Here is a 17,577-nt window from a genome sequence, read left to right as displayed (position 1 = left end):
GGCTACATCTATATAGGATCTTTCATGTCAGAGGAACCAAAAGGCATCACAAACTATGCGCTACGTATGTGCTGCCTTTGGCTTCTTCAGCATAGCTGTACATTAACATCTCTTTCTCAAAGGCAGGGAAACTTTTGAGTAAGCTAAGTATCACAAGCCTATCTTGAAATGCAGCAGGGCACGTCAGTGTGACTGGAGATATTCTCCACTGTCCATCTCCCATGCTCCAATCACGTTGTCTCAACACAGAGGAGTTTCCGCAAAGTTGGGGTATGTGACAACACACACCCTCAGGAAACTACAATACATTAAAAAGCAGAAGATGACATCTTAGTTTCCTCCCTTATTTTGGTAAATTAAGGTAAATTACAAATCTTGACTAATACATTAGGAGTGAATTCCGGATTTTACCTGCTGTGTAAAGAGCTTCACTAGTCCTTTTACTATCTTCACCTTAATTTTTAGCTGCAACTATTCCAAACTGCATTCAGTTTACAGGCTGCTATAAAATCTCTATAAAAGTGTCGTGCTATTGCCATTAAATGAAGGTATTCCTCCTCTTAATTCATTATATCATTGTAAAATGAGCAATGAAAATAAGTAATAGAGAGGGATCATCTGTGAAAGGGATGTGAGCCAGGTGAATAAAAAACAATCCTCATTCAAGAGTGCCATCTAGTGACCAAAAAAACCCTATATATATTTTGTAACTATCTGTTCAAATCATTCATGCATACTGACTAATTTTTGATTAAATCATTTTTCCAGATTGTTTAGAGAAAATATTACACTTGAAGCTGTGGAATGACAGAGCTGCTCATCCCTAACAGGCTGAGCTTCCTGTAGGTTATTGTAGCTCGCTTGAAAGCTACCCTAACCCACGGGACATTTGAGTGTCTATGACCTCCAATGCTGAATGTATTTTTATACTTCTGGAAACTCCTATCTTAAAGATGCAAGATGTATGATGATGCACACATGTGGAAATGTAGGTCTGCAGAAGTTGAACTACTCTAGAGGAAACAAAGCGAGTTGTATGCAAATGGAGAAGCAGGGCTTGGGAAAGGACGGCATTAAGGAAACAGCATCCACCTTGGCTGTAATAAAGTACATGGCTAACTTCTCTCAGTTATCACTACTAAACTCAATCTGTGGTAGCTGGTTAGCGATATAAGGAGAGGAGAGTTTGGATTTTTAATTAATATAATTCCCTGTGCTACACAATTTTGTACAACATCCACTCGGACTATTCACATGCGTACAGCTGTATTCAAGTTAACAAGGTCCCGTCTATCACGTTCCTGTTTTCATGTCCTTGCTTTTAAACAAACTGTACAGTTAGGTCCTGATCAATAGCTTACACAATCATCTTGAAAGATGGATATGCTTGCAGGATCAGAAGCTCATGTAAAAAAAAAAAGAAAGAAAAAAAATGTATTCTCTAACCAGCAAGTTGCATGACAGTAGATTATAAACAAACTCTTTACTTAAAAAGGAAAGAACTTGAAAATGCAAGCAAATAAAAAAATAACATTTATTCCTGGGCTATGATATGGGCTATCACATTGTAACTTTATCTCCATTCCTCCTTGAGAAGATATATGAAAACCAAATACACCATATTTCCCCATGTCTTCATAATAATTTCTACTTCCTTTTCATACTTACATAACATACCATCGTCTATTTGTTCATTCAACATGAAGAAATGACCAAAAGCTCTTCTGTATTAGTCAGATCTATGAGCTTACAGAATTGAATCCTGCTTTGGAAGCATGGCAGAAACAACGCGTCTTTCTTTTTTCCTTTCAGTATGGCACAAATGAGATGTATTGACAAAGACTAGTGAAGAAGCATCAGGTATCATACTTTAAAGAAAGCTACAGCTAAACTATTTGAACCATAACTTGATTTATTCTATATATAGCTGCCATAAAAAATGCATCACTTGATTAACAAACCATTTTTTCTGGTCAAAAGTCATCCTGCAAAACAGGTGCTAATTCTTATGTTTTTCATGCATCTACGATTAGGCAATTTCACTTGGAAAAGAGAAACCTGAACTCTGGATAATTTACCTTCAACCTTAAAATAATATCAGTAGATTACTAATAGTCACAAAAGGTAATGTGGCAAAATAAGAACACAAAATACCACAATTTTTTCTAACAATTTCAGGTATCTAGTAAACACTATACTCTTTCATATTCAGCATCTGAATATCACTGCTTCTGTTAGTAAACCTTTTAGAAATTTTGCCAAATAAAGAAAGAGTAAGTAGAAACATAATTAACTTACCACTTGCAGAAATTTGCTGAAAAGATAATACTAAATGAGAAATTACTCAGCTTCTCCTTCTAAAGACCATGTATTAAGAGAATATGCTTTTTCAATACTTATTTTTGAGTCAAATAATGAGCCAGAGGAAAGGGAGCTACATCATTTAGCTTAAAATCCCTGTTACAAAACTAAAATCTAAGATCCACATATTTGTGTAAATAAGTTATATTCGGAGGAATAAAAGATGTCAAGAACCATAGCAGATTAAAAGCTTTGTGACCAAAGAAATACACAGTAGTATTAAAAGACAGAAAGAATTACAGATTTTTAAGGAAAAGTGTGTGAAGCACAGCCCCTTTAATAACATCCACTTCTACTTTAGCAAGGGCTACCCCATTTGGAACACCTTCACAAGAAACGCTTGCTGGAAGTGCACTAGGAACCAGACTGCCAGCACAGCAGAGCAATGGCAGCATCAGAATTTTGTTAATAGAGGAAGATAGCAGCCAGAATTCAGCAGACACACTGCTAAGAAGAACCTGCTTGCAATTACCAAGTATAGTAGCAGCAAATTGGGTAAGCATTTTTCTATATGTCAATTATTAGATTATTTTTCTTCTCCTGAAGAAAACTAGTCCAAGTAGAACTTGGACTATGTACAAAATCTTCCAATTTCATCAGCGTATAGGATGTAATACAAACTTTGTATTTAAAAAATTTAAGTTCAAGTAAGATACCTTAAGAGCAGAGCAATAAAGAATATACTAGGTATGTCCCTCACATTTCCTGCGCCTACAGAGTGGGAAATACTACGGTGTTGACTTTCTACACCCTAGAAAAATTGCTGATTCAGAGCACTCCAAATTAGGGTACTGAAGATACAGTCCTCTCACAGCAATTAGGGAAATATGTCTGATTCACACTTCCTTTCCTGGATCACATATATTTTTTAGTTATTGCTTTATTTACTCCAACAAGAACAATGAAGTGTGAATAAAAAAAACAGCAGGAATATTGCTTGGCTCTTCCGTATCAAAGTGGAAGGAACCATGGCAAGGTGGGCAAGGTCCCAAAAAGAAATACTGTCCTTAATCCTGAAAGTAACGATCACAAAAACACACAGAACCAGTAACTATTTTAAATATATTTATTATACATGCACAGTTTAAAAAAAAAAAAGGGGGGGGGGTGGCTTTGTTTCTAATAGAAGAAAAATAATCTGAAAAGCAACTGGAAGACTTTTTCATGCAAATGTGATGATTTACCACCAAGTACGTACGTTCTGCTAAGTAGAGACAAGCCAAGCAGGTGAAGAAGCCAGTTTCATCTGCAGAAAAGCTACAGTGAACTACTTCCTTCTGCTCTGTGTAACTAAGCAGTTGCACTTCTCACAGGTGGGGGGGGATTCATTCATTCATTTCAGCCTAATCCTATTCACTTTAAATCACTCAGCTAATCCCATTAACCTCATTTGGATGACTCATGGAAGAACACAAATAGGATTTGGTCCTCAATCTTTTCAGATATATCCATATTTTGGTGGATCATCAGGATTTTAAACCAAATCCTTATGCTGAAATAGTATATGTTTATATTCATTGCCAAATTTTATATTTGCAAATCGACATGTTCTTTGAGAGCTCTGTAATCATATCAGGCTATTAGGGTCAAACCACCAACAGAGTATGTTGGCCTTTCCTTAAGATTGTCTCACAAGACAATAAATACTTCTATAAAGTTAGGATATGACTAGTTAATAATTAGTGACCAGCTAAATTCCTGTTCCACTAGATCAAAGGCAGTATATACTCTCTGAAGGAGTCAGATTGTTTCAACAACAAGGTTGCATCTGTTTATTAAATAAGAAATCTTGTTTGATTAAATGGTTCAATCTAACATTCCACTTTCTTAACATTCTGTCCTAACATTCCACTTCCAAACTTAATTGCAGGTGAAACTTTAGAAAGAGTTTACATTATTAGCCATATTTACTACCTATAGTACTTCTCCACCGGTATTACTGAGATAGGCTGGGCAAATACAAAGGCAAAATTCACTTTGCTGCATAGAGTTTAAGGAAGGACATACTTCAGTAAAAGAAAAACATTTCCTTTTTAGGGGGTTGCATTTTAAAGAAGCCATAAAACACATTTTCTTCTCCTGGCTCCTGGCTTTACATCCTTGCACAGGGGGTAAAATATAGATAGGTAGCAAAAGTAGATAGATACAAATATATCATCTTTGCTTGGCGGCAGATTAGCTTCTTGCAGTTGTCATGAAGCCAACCCTACATGACTTCAGATACCTGGCTTTTTGGTCTTAATAAAAGGCTGCATGACTCATAACACAAATCTTGCTAATAATCTGACTCTCAGTGTCAGCTTTCTCAACTTAGTTAAAACTTGCGATGTGCTGGAAATAGCAGGGTTTTTTAGGGTTCAGAAAATACCAGCCCTAAGAATAAAAAAAATGAGGTTTGCTAATCTTCCTCTGCTCTTGGTTGGAGGTAAATAAATAGGCAAAAAGGACTTAGAAAAACATTGAATGTTCTTCAATCTATTATTTTAGAAAGTGTTAATTTTCCTCGATAGCTTTAAGGTTTTCTTGCAAGATGATGAGGGAGAATAATGTCCCCTTCTGCTTATTTCTTCTCTCCAAGCAAAAGAGCTACCAATTTACAGCAACTCTAGCAATAACACTAAAACTATTCAGGTTCTCAGCATATTCTTCTAACATTCTTCTGGAAATGCTCATACAGTGTGAAAGCAATATCAATCATAAATAGACTCAAGCAGGAGCTTTCATAGAAAAAGGATGATACAGAATAATTTTTCAGACAGATTTTCCTTCTGGGATCTGATAAGACAACATACCTGTAACAAAAAGTTTGTTCAGGTTTGAGGTCTACCTTTTAAGCACATTTCCAACTCCTTGTGTCTGCTGGGTGAAGGTCAGTAATTTTAAATCATAGTAAATGCACCCATGACTGTTATTCCAACGCTTGCTTAGTAGTATGTTCTTTGTAATGTTTCTAAATAGGAAGACAGCATGTGCCATAGGAAAACAGATCATTAACTAACACCATCTCATATCCTGCTTCCAACACTGTCCAACAACTCATGCCCCAAAGGAAGCTGGAAAAAAAGCCCAATAGACTCAGTCAATTGTAACTCAAAACGAAATGCAGGCAGAAGGAAGCATGAGCGGGACATTTTTTGTATGTGTCCAGTGCAAAGAGAAGATGAAAGGGATGTGACTTAAGTCCAACATTTATGGGTTAAAGAAGTATAAAAAATAATTCAGCACATGAATGAGAACCTACTTTACTGAAGAACCTTAATTCTTTGATCTCATCTTTAAATTCCTTTTTTAGACAAAGAACAGTTTAGTACCTACATTTATACTACATAATCAAGTCTACACTTCTCTGGAAAACTGCCAGCATGATCTGAGAGACAGTAAATAGACAGAAGTAAAATAGAGAGCAATGGCCTGACTTTCTGAATATTAGATTTTCCCCTCAAGAGACAGCTTGTGATACGATAGGAAAATATCAAATGTTAGGGAGATACACACTTGCCCACACGTGGAATTGAATAGATTCCCCTGAATTTTCAAAATACACAAAACGCTGACTGCTTTGCACAGTGGTAGAACTGGTTATCAGCTCAAAAGGTCTGCCTGGCTTGAAACAGGGTCTGTGCTCGCAAGGGGCAGTGCTTGTGCTAGTAGAAATCGCAAAACTAATGGCAAGTCTTCAACCCCAAGCGCTCAGCTGATCTCAAATTAATATTCAAAAACCCTCGTACACAGGGCCTACTGTCCACACAAATATCAGTAATGCTCTTTTTCTAAAGGTTTTCTTTTCACAGTCTCCTTCAGATGATTTGACTAGAGTTGCTTGCAGCAGCTTCCAGAAGGCTAGATCATATTTTAAACGAAATGTTTAATGTGTAGTTCAACTTGCATAGTGGACTAAAATGAATAACCACCCAGTGGAACACACAGTGCTCAGAGAACATACGGGGAACTTGTGAGGATCCTTCCCCCTGCTTCACAACTGATTTTCAGTGAAGTCCTGAGCAGTTTGCTGACTTACTTCATACTTCATTTCCCTCATCTATAAAAGAGAGGTATTATGTTAGGAAAGATATTTAGAGATAATTCACTAAAAATCAATGGACAGTATGGTATGTTTCTTATACAGAGAGTCTTGAAGCTTTGGAAGATGCATGCTTTTCTGTGAAGTATTTCCTTAATTTTGTGTTGACTAATCCAAATGAAATCTAAGGTAATCGCTATTTATGATGAGCCATGTATACACTGAAACTGTCTTAAATAGTTTGGTGTTTTGTTATGACTTCTGCGTTTATTTTTTAATCTTCAGTGATACTTCTTTTTCCTCTATTTATTTTCATTATAGATTATATGACTATCATAACAACAGGAGCAAGTGATTAGCGAGCACAGCTTTTATCAGATAACAGTTTTTAGGTGTCACATTTTGCAGAGCAACTAAGGAGATGCATAATTTCTCTCAATTGGTTCCCTTTTCAGTAGCCAAGTTTTTTGGTTTTTTTAAATGACCATTCTAAGAAGTCTTAGCCATGGATTAACTGATGGGAACAGGATTATTAAATGAAAAAAAACTAAAATAAAAATAAATATTGAAGATAGCATGTAATATGACCCAATGATTTTCAAATGCATTTGTAAGCATAGCAAGCTGTGCTATAAGCATAAATTCTGTGAGACTTACACTCTTTATCATGTATCTCCTCACATCAACACTCCCATTTCCCTTCTTTACTCCCAATGTTCCCCCAGACACACTTAGCAACAACCTAAGGCTCTGCTTCATGAGCCCAAATTTCTCTCTGAGAAAGGGGCATCACATGCTTACGTATCTTTCTAAGCCACACACAGGCTGACTGGCAGGTTAAAAAAAAAAAAAAGCTGCTGCACACTTATACTCGTATTGGACTCTTTCCTCTACTGAAGTCTCTAACTTACAGCTCTCTATGCATAAACCACACAATGTCCAGAGTTAAAATGCTCCCGCTTTGTTGGAATTGGTCACTAATTTCAAAGCAGAGATAGCAGAGAAACCTTCTTTCCTTACGCAGCAGAGCAGAAAAAGAAAAAAGCTAAATACTAGAACTCATTGCACTCAGAAGCTGAATGGTATCCAACCTCAAATCATTCAGGACCTGCCTGTAAAGATTTTGTAGCTAGTTTTATTCCCAATGAACTATAGTTTAAGAGAATTTGATCTAAGATTAAGATAGTTACAAAATATTCCTGGGGCACTGGCTGAGAGTCGACAGAATGGGGTCACTGTTTCTTGGCAGCCATATCTGCCTCCACTTCTTCACTGCGTTTCCTTCTTTTTTTCCTTCAGCCAGAGCCTTCTCCACACATTCACTCATACTTTTCAAGGAATCCTTCCTCTGAATTAGAGCAACTGCCAGAAGACCCAACAAAAAAGGGTTCAATTTAAAGAGAGAGGAAAAAAATTGTCAGGACACCCCCCTAATATTCATGAATTCAGACCAAAGGGCCCCTCAGGTAGGCCCTAGAAATGGACATATAAGCATTTCCCTCTTTTTATAAACCCTGTTCTATTCATTCAGCAACAACTAAGTGAAAGTAAAATCAAATTTCCACTTCAATAGAACAGAACTGTGTTGATTAAAAAAAAAAAACTAACATTTTTATAGGAACGCTGTATTCATACTAAGCCTAGCATTCTTAAGACAAATATTTTAAATGACATAGCTGCTTGAAAGTATGGTTAACCAGTCATAACACTGTCTTTGTACTAGAGAAACCCATGAAGGGCTAAATAAGTAGCTACAAAAGTACAATTTCATACATACACTGACATTGCAGAATTAAAAAGCAAAATAATATAGAAAAAAGCAGAGCTAGAAAAGTGACTAGGAGAAAATTAAGATTGAAATTATTTGGACACCATTATGCAAGCACCATATCATCTTAGAAAAAAAGAAATGATCAATGAACTGTCCAAATTCCTACAATATCTAGATTAAACATCTGGAAGCTCACCATTTCACTGACTTTGTAACAATACAAGACTCCCAATGGACAAACATTAATGTCATCACAGCATCCCAATCGCATACGAGATTGTGCTATTACATTTATGACCAGATGATACTGCTTTTACCTACACTGGGATCATATAGGCAAAGAAACATTCAGAAAGAGCCTTCTGGAACCATCTGGTTCAACCTTCTGCTCAAAGCAAAGCTAACTTCAGTTAGACGAGGGTGCTCAGGGCCTTTGCCAATCAAATTTTGAATATCTCCAAGAATGAAGGTTCCTCAATATCTCTAGGCAATCCCTTCCAGGGCTTACTGTTCTCTGTGGGTATGTCTCCTCGTGTGGAGCACATAGGAATTCAAGCATAACAACCTCCTCTCCTCCCCTCACATTCGGCTCTTTCTGTGGAAACACACCGTTATGTCAGAACTGAGAGTCACATAAGTAAGCTATTGTCACTCATATGAACAAAGTCAGGGAAAAACTGAGAAATTAATTTCATTATAAAATGGAGTAATGAAGTTTTTGCCACATAGACAAGTAGCAGCGTGATCACAGAACAGAGACTTAAAAAGACAGTGGAGAGAAGATGAAAGGAAAGAAACCTATCACGGAAAACAAATGGAGGTTAGAGGCGATCATTTTTCTCTGCTTGTTATTGGCTAGTCTCTAAGATGCTTATAAGCAGCCTGCAACTCCCAAAACATGTGTGAACTGGGCAAACAGCCCTGCAAAGATATTATTTCCACATCTGGGGACAATATTAGTTTTACAGCAAATCAAGACAGTCCCCAGATTACCTTCTAAAGGATGCACCTTCCAGGAATGCTGGCAGGGTCAACGCATTTATCACCTCCACATACTGGAAGGTATAAAAACAGCTTATTTGTGAATCACTGATTTCTCTATCTCCACCTAGGATAATTTCTTTACTTACTACTCCAAAACATTTAATACACTTTCAAATTGACAGTTTTCTTATACTCTAGGTTCCAAACTAGTGGTTATGTTGTCTTGGAGAGTGGGAGTGTCTTTAAAGAAACGGACTCCTAAATGAAGAAAGCTTTCTAATTCTCTGCATGGTCTTATAAAAACTATCGCAGCCAAGCACCCTGGCAAGAATATCATGGGGCATAACAAAATATGAATGTGCTATGTTAGAAGCAATTACTGTTCTCTAGAGCACAATCAGGTTCTGTCTACTTTTTCATGTCTGGACTGACTGCCAACATTGCAAAGTCCTCCTGTACACATAAGAGGTCACCTTAAAAACACACATAATACTCTTGATATTTTGATAGAAGTAATTGTCTTAATGAGTGTCTTTGGTACTAGTTATTTAAAGCCAAGATATTAAAAATCATATACAAAAAAAAGAAGGGGGGAAGTTTAAATTCTTGCTTCAACTCTTTTTATTTTATTTTTTTAATAGAAAGTACTCTTATAACAACTGATTAGATTAATATTTTGAGCCAAGCCAGGGGGAATAAAAGGAAAGAGGCACTAATGAGCCTAATAAAGAGGTTCAGTCTAGAATGGTTGTTAATCTATATAACTAACTTTAGGGAAGAAACGTTTGGTGTCGATAAAGCATTTCCTTAGTAAATTACTACTGGCTCCAGTGTAAGACATTTACAGTAAACACCAGAAGTCTGCAAGGCATCTGTTCTATTCACAGTGGAAGAAGGAACTTTGCTCCATTAATAACTTTAAAAACATGCAATAACTAATTCATGATGGCAGTTCAAGTCCTATCAGCAACCTTCATTATTTGACTAAGCTGAGTTCAAACATAGAGCAAGTTTTTAAAAATCCTTGAAAGTTTAAAAGTGTACTTTAAATTACAATAAAGAAGCTGTGTTCTTCTTCTTTCCACTAAACATAAAAAGCTGTAGCTTTAAACCATGTGCAACAACATTATTTTAAGAATACATGAAAGATAAGAGTTAAAGTGTGCATATAAAATCCTGTATGAACTCAGATTCCATTTTAGTGAAATTGTATGTTATGCAGAGGGTGTGTATATTATATGTATATGTATGCATAATAAAAATACTTGCTGGAATTTTAACATTTGACTTTACTAGAGATTTAGTGGGACTTTGCCTAAGGCAAGTTTTTAACAGCAATAATAAAAAAATACTTAATGGTACTTAGGATAAATAATGTGTGGTCACTACGTTTTTAAAAAAAAAAAGTAATACCAAACATCTGTGCTAGATTTCCACATGATAAAAATCACAATATTACCTACAGAACCTACTAGAGAAAAAACGTTTATTTAAAATTCTAGAAAAGAGACGTGATAACCAATTTAAGAACTGTAAGGCAGGCATGTTGCCTTCTACGACAGGAATGTATGTTTAGTGAACTTCATGATACTTAATTCTGAATGTAAAGCATGCCATTGTATGACATTATGGCTTCAAGGCAGATTTTCAACCATAAATGTGCTTACAGGGAGATTGCCAGGCCTAAGAATGCCTTCGTTTTTTTTCTTCCATGTATTTATTTTCAAAGATCACATTGTTTCTCACAGGATACATGATTTTCATATCAGAGCAATTACTGTACCATCTTCTGCAAGAAAATACCGTTGAAATCAGCCACCATTGAAAAACATTAAAATAATTATATATTTTTTTTTTAATTCCTAAATACATGGAAAGGAATCCAAACCCATTTTATCAAATGTATTATTATTAAAAAAATAGTTTTGCATAGCTTATATTTCAAAACATGTTTATTTTAATGAATCATAACTACACTGACATTCTTTGCCATTCCTGTAACAGAAGAGCAGGATTCCAACTTCAGCTGACATCTCCTCCTCCTCTTGTGTAATTGGCCTCAATTTGCCCTTCCTAAAACCTTTCTTCCCTGTATACACAAGCCCGTTATTCATGGCAAAGAAGTAACCCCCTTCACTTACCCTCAACTCCTAGTTATCCAAAAGGTGCATTTTTACATATTCTGTCACAGATGTTTCTCCGCACCCTGTAGCATCATACACAAACCTTGAGGAAACGTATCGTGGCAAGTTTGCCTCTGTGAAACAAAGTTTAAAGATGCAGTAGACTATTACACTGCAGAAAGGTGCAATCTTTGAGAGGCCATGTGTTTAATATTCCAAAGTGAGTCCGAATCAGTTAGGAATACGAAAACAATGAAAAAAGGATTTTTTTTATTTTCCAGACTTATTCCTATGCCTCTGCTGCACTAGCTATTTGTAAGTCTCCTCCTGTACCTTCCCAAAGAAATATAATCTAAAGCCTGGAGAAATTACCGTTCTTTGGAGGCAGCTATTGCAGTGAATAGCTACTAGGGTTATTCATGAGGAAAAGAAACAATCCATGGCTTACAAAACAGAAAGGTTTACATGATTCTTGGATATTCAGCAAATTATTCTGAATCAGGGTGGTAGGATACTGGTTTCTGGAAATGTACATGTTTATAGGAAACAGAAAATAAACAAGAGAAACATCTCAGAATTAACAAAGAGGTAGAGATTGAAGGACAGCAAGAAAGTTCTCTCTCAACATTTGCCTACCTAATAAAATGAACTTTGAGAAGATTACTAGCTGGGAAAAAACACACTACTGGAATAACACACTCCTTACTATTCAATTCCCAGTATGTTCAGGGCTGAAAGCATATTACTCAAACAGGATTACAAAATAAAATTTAAAATTTTGCATCTTCATCATTAATTTCTCTTCTTAACCCAAGAATGGAGTATTGTTTAGCCACCAATACATGACTACACAGGAAGAACAATTTTTTCCAGGAAGGCATCAGTGTTATGAAAACAATCATCATCTCTCCTGAAGATATACAGGTTAGTCTTAATATAAGAAATTAGTTACTCAGTGTAGACACCATCCAAATCAGAGAAAGATCAGATGAACTGTAACCTCCATACCAGAAATAATGAGATTTTACAGATTATACTAATTACAAGGAAAAATAAGTAATATATTTTTATCTAAAAATGGACTATTTCCCCTGTTCTGCCTGAAGCATGAGGTAAGCAATACCCCAAAACACTTTAGAATCCTTAAAAGAATTCAAGATACCAAACACCACTATAATCAGACTACAACAACGACTGCAAAAATTTACAGATAGAGAGGTTTGAAATTAATATATCCTCTAAGAGCTTAAAAAAAATAGTTCAGCCAAAACAGACACCAGGCTGGCAGAAGTCTCTGTACATATCTTTTTTTATTGTTTTCTAAGAAACAAGAAGAATAACACTAGGACTATTATAACTTGCACAGATGCATCCTTCCAATCCCTTGGAATTCTTAGGTCTGACTGAATTTCACCCCTGTTTCAAGGTGCTGAGACTAAGTGTGGTCAGCTGCATTTAATTCGCTCCAGCTGCCTACCCCCCCCCCCCCCCCCCCCAGCAGCCTCTGAAATCTGGCTGGTAATCTACTTCCTTCCCTCCAGAGTTGGCTGGCTGGCTCAATGTGCCCTACTTTTTAGGGACTCTAGTGGGTTTGAGCTGAAGAGAGTGTTTAAGGTTCCTTTCAGCACATGGCTCCCCACCAGGTAAGGATGAGGAGCCTGTTCCCTCTCTGTAGCACAGGGCTCCTCTCTCTGAAAAGCAGCATTGTAGTCAAAGCATGTAACTACACGGCAGAGATGGACACAGTATGAACTGAAGTCTGGGGAAACAGAAGGTAAAGGGGCATGGTCTGTTTAAGGGTAGAAGGATATAACCAAGGAATGATACTATAAAGATGTTAATATGTACCTAGCATTTTAAAACAGAATACTTAAATACTTAATACTTTAATACTTAAAACAGAAGTTTGTATGATGAAAAATCAAGAGTCCAACAGACACCTTTCAGGGTAATATTATTTTAAGGAATCTTAGGGAAAAGCTAAGGTCATAGATCTTTAATTGATAATGATATCTAGCGAGTCACACAAAGTCCAACACATTTCCAGCTTATGGGCAAGTCTTTTTCTAAGGATGTCCATTTTGTGCAGATAGCAAAAGGCCAAATTCATCCTATCGGATGCCTCAAGTTGCCCATTTCCCTTATCTAAAAATTATGTTTTGAAGGTTCACTTTGAGTTGCACCTTTCTCAGCAACTGCACTTTCTCAGCAGGGTAAAAACACTCACTAGATGTAAAACTAGTAAGGACTGAAGACAGTACAATCCCAATACTTGGGTATTTGCTATACGTGTAGGTTATGTCAGAAAATTCAGTCTACAGAAGAACAAAATCTTTGAGACTGTCAAGGCCTTCAGAGGAACCAGTCATAGATAAAAACACCTTGAGGTGAATGCAGTTATGCTAGATGCTCTCGAAATCCAGCAGCCATAGGGAATCCTGAAGAATGAGCTTTAGACACCTCTATAACACTCTTCTCAATAAGATATGCTTAAATATTGTAGGACCAAAATCAAGTAGGGTTGTGGGAAAGCCTATGGGAAGGAAAAAAACCTGAAGGTTTGTTTGATGTCGAGGAGATGTAACTGTTAGCCAAGGGAAGTCTGAGTGTGTGCAGAAGAAAATGTCCTTAGTTGCCAGTGTTTCACGGACAGCTGCTTCAGTTTCTCTCACAGCATGTTAACTCAGTTCTCTGGTTCAGTCAAAGTTCCATCCACCACTGATTATTAATAAACAAAATTAATTTCTTCTGCTTCTCATCCTTTAACTTCCTGTTCCATCATGTTGCAGAGATATTCGCTTTCTTCCAGCAGTCTAACAGACTGAGATTGAACCAGAAAGACAACAAATTCTAGCTGGGGCATTATGTCAAAGGACTAAGCTATGAACTGCCTAGGAGAGAATGATATGGTTGAGTTAGGGGAAAATATTTTGAGAACCTCAGAAAACTATAAGAGGTGTCCTTTCTCTTGCTTCTGAAGAGTGAACTTCCAAAAGAAGTTAGACAACTGGATACAGTTAGGATTGAAAAGGTAACAGAATGGTACACAATTATATTTCAACAACTGAAAAGCCTCAGACTGAAAGTGTTTTTACATTAAATAGTATCGCATATGGAAAGAAAAGTGGAACTGTATATGCTTTCTAATGTAAAGCTGAGACTGAATATCTATAGTCTTCAATTATGTTTTCACATTCAACCTCATTTCCACAATGTACAGATTTTTCTTCATAGATAGCACTCTTTTCTTTGGAGATTATAAAAGAATCTATCATTTTACAGGTCAAATGACACATTAGAAAACTGTTAGTTGAGTAACTTAACTTGCTGCTGCAAAAAAAGTTTATCTTCCTTAACCTGGCTCAAGTGCAATGTCAGAAAGTCAAATACCAAAACTAATTAAAAAACAAAGACAAGTTTTCAGGATTTGATTAAACAGTACATTACACAAGACAATACACTAATTTCTCAGACATATACTCAATGCATGAGCCCTACAGACCAAAATTATAATATTTTTAGAAGAAGTTCCAAAACAGAAAGTATTTTGTTAAAGATACAGAAGAAATAAGATTTGAGTGAAAGCTGAATTATTCATGAATGGAATTAGTTATAAATGTATCCTAGTTTCAAATTACTTTTAAAGCATTCTTGGGGGAAAAAAAAATCCAGTGTCTCTGCAAGGTCATTTACAGAGTTAGGATGAAAACCCACAGTCACTAGCCAAATATTGTTCCACTGAGAAGACTACTGCAAACACTCTACACAGTAATTCCTGTTTTATCATGATGGAAAACCATACCATGTGGATAAAGCCTATCTGCCATGACAGCAAATCAAATGAGCACCGTGGAGTAATAAGGACTCACCAAGCTACACATGAAGATCAAAAGTTGTTCCATTCTGTGTTTTAATAAATACATAATAAGTATACAGAATATCTGACACCCCTTCAAAGCACGCAGATAACTTTCCATCACAAGACAGCAAAAGACCAAATTTGAACATTAGAACATTTGCCAAGAGCAGCCAACTTAAATGACCAAATCCAGATTCCTGGAATAACTGGCAGGCATCCAGTAAACAGTTCCCAAGAGTTCACACACCCATACTTCCAAGCTCCCAATAACAAACTTTAAATCTGCAGGGAAAAAAACAAAAAACAAAACAAAAGCTATAAATGTCATGTGCCGCAGGAAGGCAGCTGGAGAGACAAAGGACTTCACCAATAGCCTTGGATTCCTACTGTAGCAAGGGAACTCTTAGTCAAAATCCCAAACTGATAAATACTTTCTGCCAATCTGACACAACCGGGAAATACATTCCTGCCAGCAAACATAGCAAATTATTAAACCTTGAGCAGTCACCAAGCCATGTCATCAATAAGAACTCCAGCATACCCCATTCTATACTTGTAAGGCTCCAGAGAAAAGACAACCTCTTTACCCACAACATACACACGGAGGGAAGAAAGAATTTTTTCCTGGCCCCCTGCAGGTAAACAGTGGGAGCTCTGAAACACACAATTAATTCAGTATAAGTATCAGGCAAACATGCACAGTCTACAAGTAGCAGTAGGACCTCCTTTCAGCCTTACCAATAAATTGGATGCCCAAGGACTTTCCTCAGAAGCTTACATTTTATCTACTTTTCAAGCTCCATTTACTTTTATTTCTTTCACTGTTCTTGAAAGGCCATTACAGAACTTCACTAGTCTGCTAATTTTGAACTTCATGTCCAATATATTTCCAAATTAGGATTCACAAAGCTAAGTGATACTGGTGCTATAGGTCAGACACAGACAGTCACAGAACAAAAATAATAGATAACAGGTTTATCCATTGTTAAAACGAACGGTATATACCACTCTGAGAACAGCAGATCTAAATCTAGAAACTTTACTGCTAACTTACAGAACTTCACTTAGAAGCCTCCTTATCACAGACTCAGTATCATTAATTCTTTATGCAACTCCTTTCAGGATCCATGGACTTTCAAACTTCATTAAAAAGTGATACCACCAGTTCATGAGAGTTCTGCCTGAGCAAAGATTCAGGACACACACCTTCATGAGAAAAACCGTGTATACAACAAACTTTACTCAAATGTTTGGTGCAAATTTTCCAGTGGTTCCAAGCTTCAGATGGGCCCCAGATACCACTGAGTTCTCAATACATATCTTTGCTTAGAGGAAAAAAAGAAAAAGGAAGAAAAAGAAAACTAAAATAAAGCTTTCATCTGGGTCTAAAAATTCTTTTCCACTAACAAAGTAGCTGTAAATTAAATACACAACAATTACTCCATGACAAAAAAAAAAAGATATTTTGTCCACATTCTGTAGGTGTAAATAGCTGTTCTTAACCTCTGGCATTCATACCTACAGTGATACACAAGAGTCTGATAAAAGTTTTCTATATTCTTGTACTAATTTTGTTCATGTTTTGACCTGTCAGGCAAATTGGTGGTTTACCAGACCAGAAGTTCAATCAGACTACCGTGTTCCTGAACTTCTAAGTCAGGACTTGTTTGTCCTTACTCCCCTTATTGTGGACAGCCTGCAATTTTCACTCCTATTAGCAGGAAGCAGTAACGTGCTTCTGAGGAAGACCCAGGCTGTCTTGTTTGCCTAGCACTACTCACCTGACAATGCTGATGGACTGCTGGGATGCAGAGGGGCAGATGGGCCCGCCACCAGGCCAGATTTTCATTCAGTTGTATTAATTCAATCGTCCAAAATCCAGTCCCAAAGATGCATCAGCAAGTAATATGGGCAGCTGGTGAGGGTGGGCCTGAGGCCAAATTAAGCATCTCCCAAAGTACAGCATAGCCATCACCCCAGCATTTTAATGTGGCAATATTATGTGGTATATTTAACAAAAAAAAGTCAGGGCACCACACAAAAATACATTAGGAATACACAAAGGCTTCTGTGTATGTGCATATGGAAGGCAAAACATTTTGCAGTGGTCATTTCAAATACAAGAGGTATAAAATTAAATACAAAAATAGCATGAAGTTATGGCTATTTAGTTTGCAGCAGTAGCAGCTGTTAATTCTTTCTTTGGTAGTTCTAATCATCTTGATTTATCAACTCAATTGATTTGACAAAATACAAAGAATCCAGAAAGTACACAAAGCAACACTGTCAAAGACAGCAAACCCCAAATGACACCTAATTACCTTTCTTCCACAATTTCCATATCTGCTTTCAAAGGTAATATAACCTTGATGTGTATTTCTTTTGGACTTAAAACAAACACCTCAGGTTTGTTTTTTGTTTTTTTAAAGAAAAATGAAAGCAGAAAAAGACAATACTC

At 36.6% G+C, this 17,577-nt stretch overlaps 1 protein-coding gene across 1 annotated transcript in view; it reads right to left on the bottom strand.

Moving 5' to 3' along the window:
• The window catches only part of ERC2 (ELKS/RAB6-interacting/CAST family member 2), a 495,023-nt gene that overhangs the window by 412,401 nt on the left and 65,045 nt on the right, over nt 1–17,577 (bottom strand). The gene's annotated exons all lie outside the window — the stretch shown is intronic.

Source organism: Apteryx mantelli, chromosome 12 (assembly GCF_036417845.1).
Source record: "Apteryx mantelli isolate bAptMan1 chromosome 12, bAptMan1.hap1, whole genome shotgun sequence".
Taxonomy (NCBI): domain Eukaryota; kingdom Metazoa; phylum Chordata; class Aves; order Apterygiformes; family Apterygidae; genus Apteryx; species Apteryx mantelli.
This window is presented reverse-complemented; position numbering and strand designations above follow the sequence as displayed.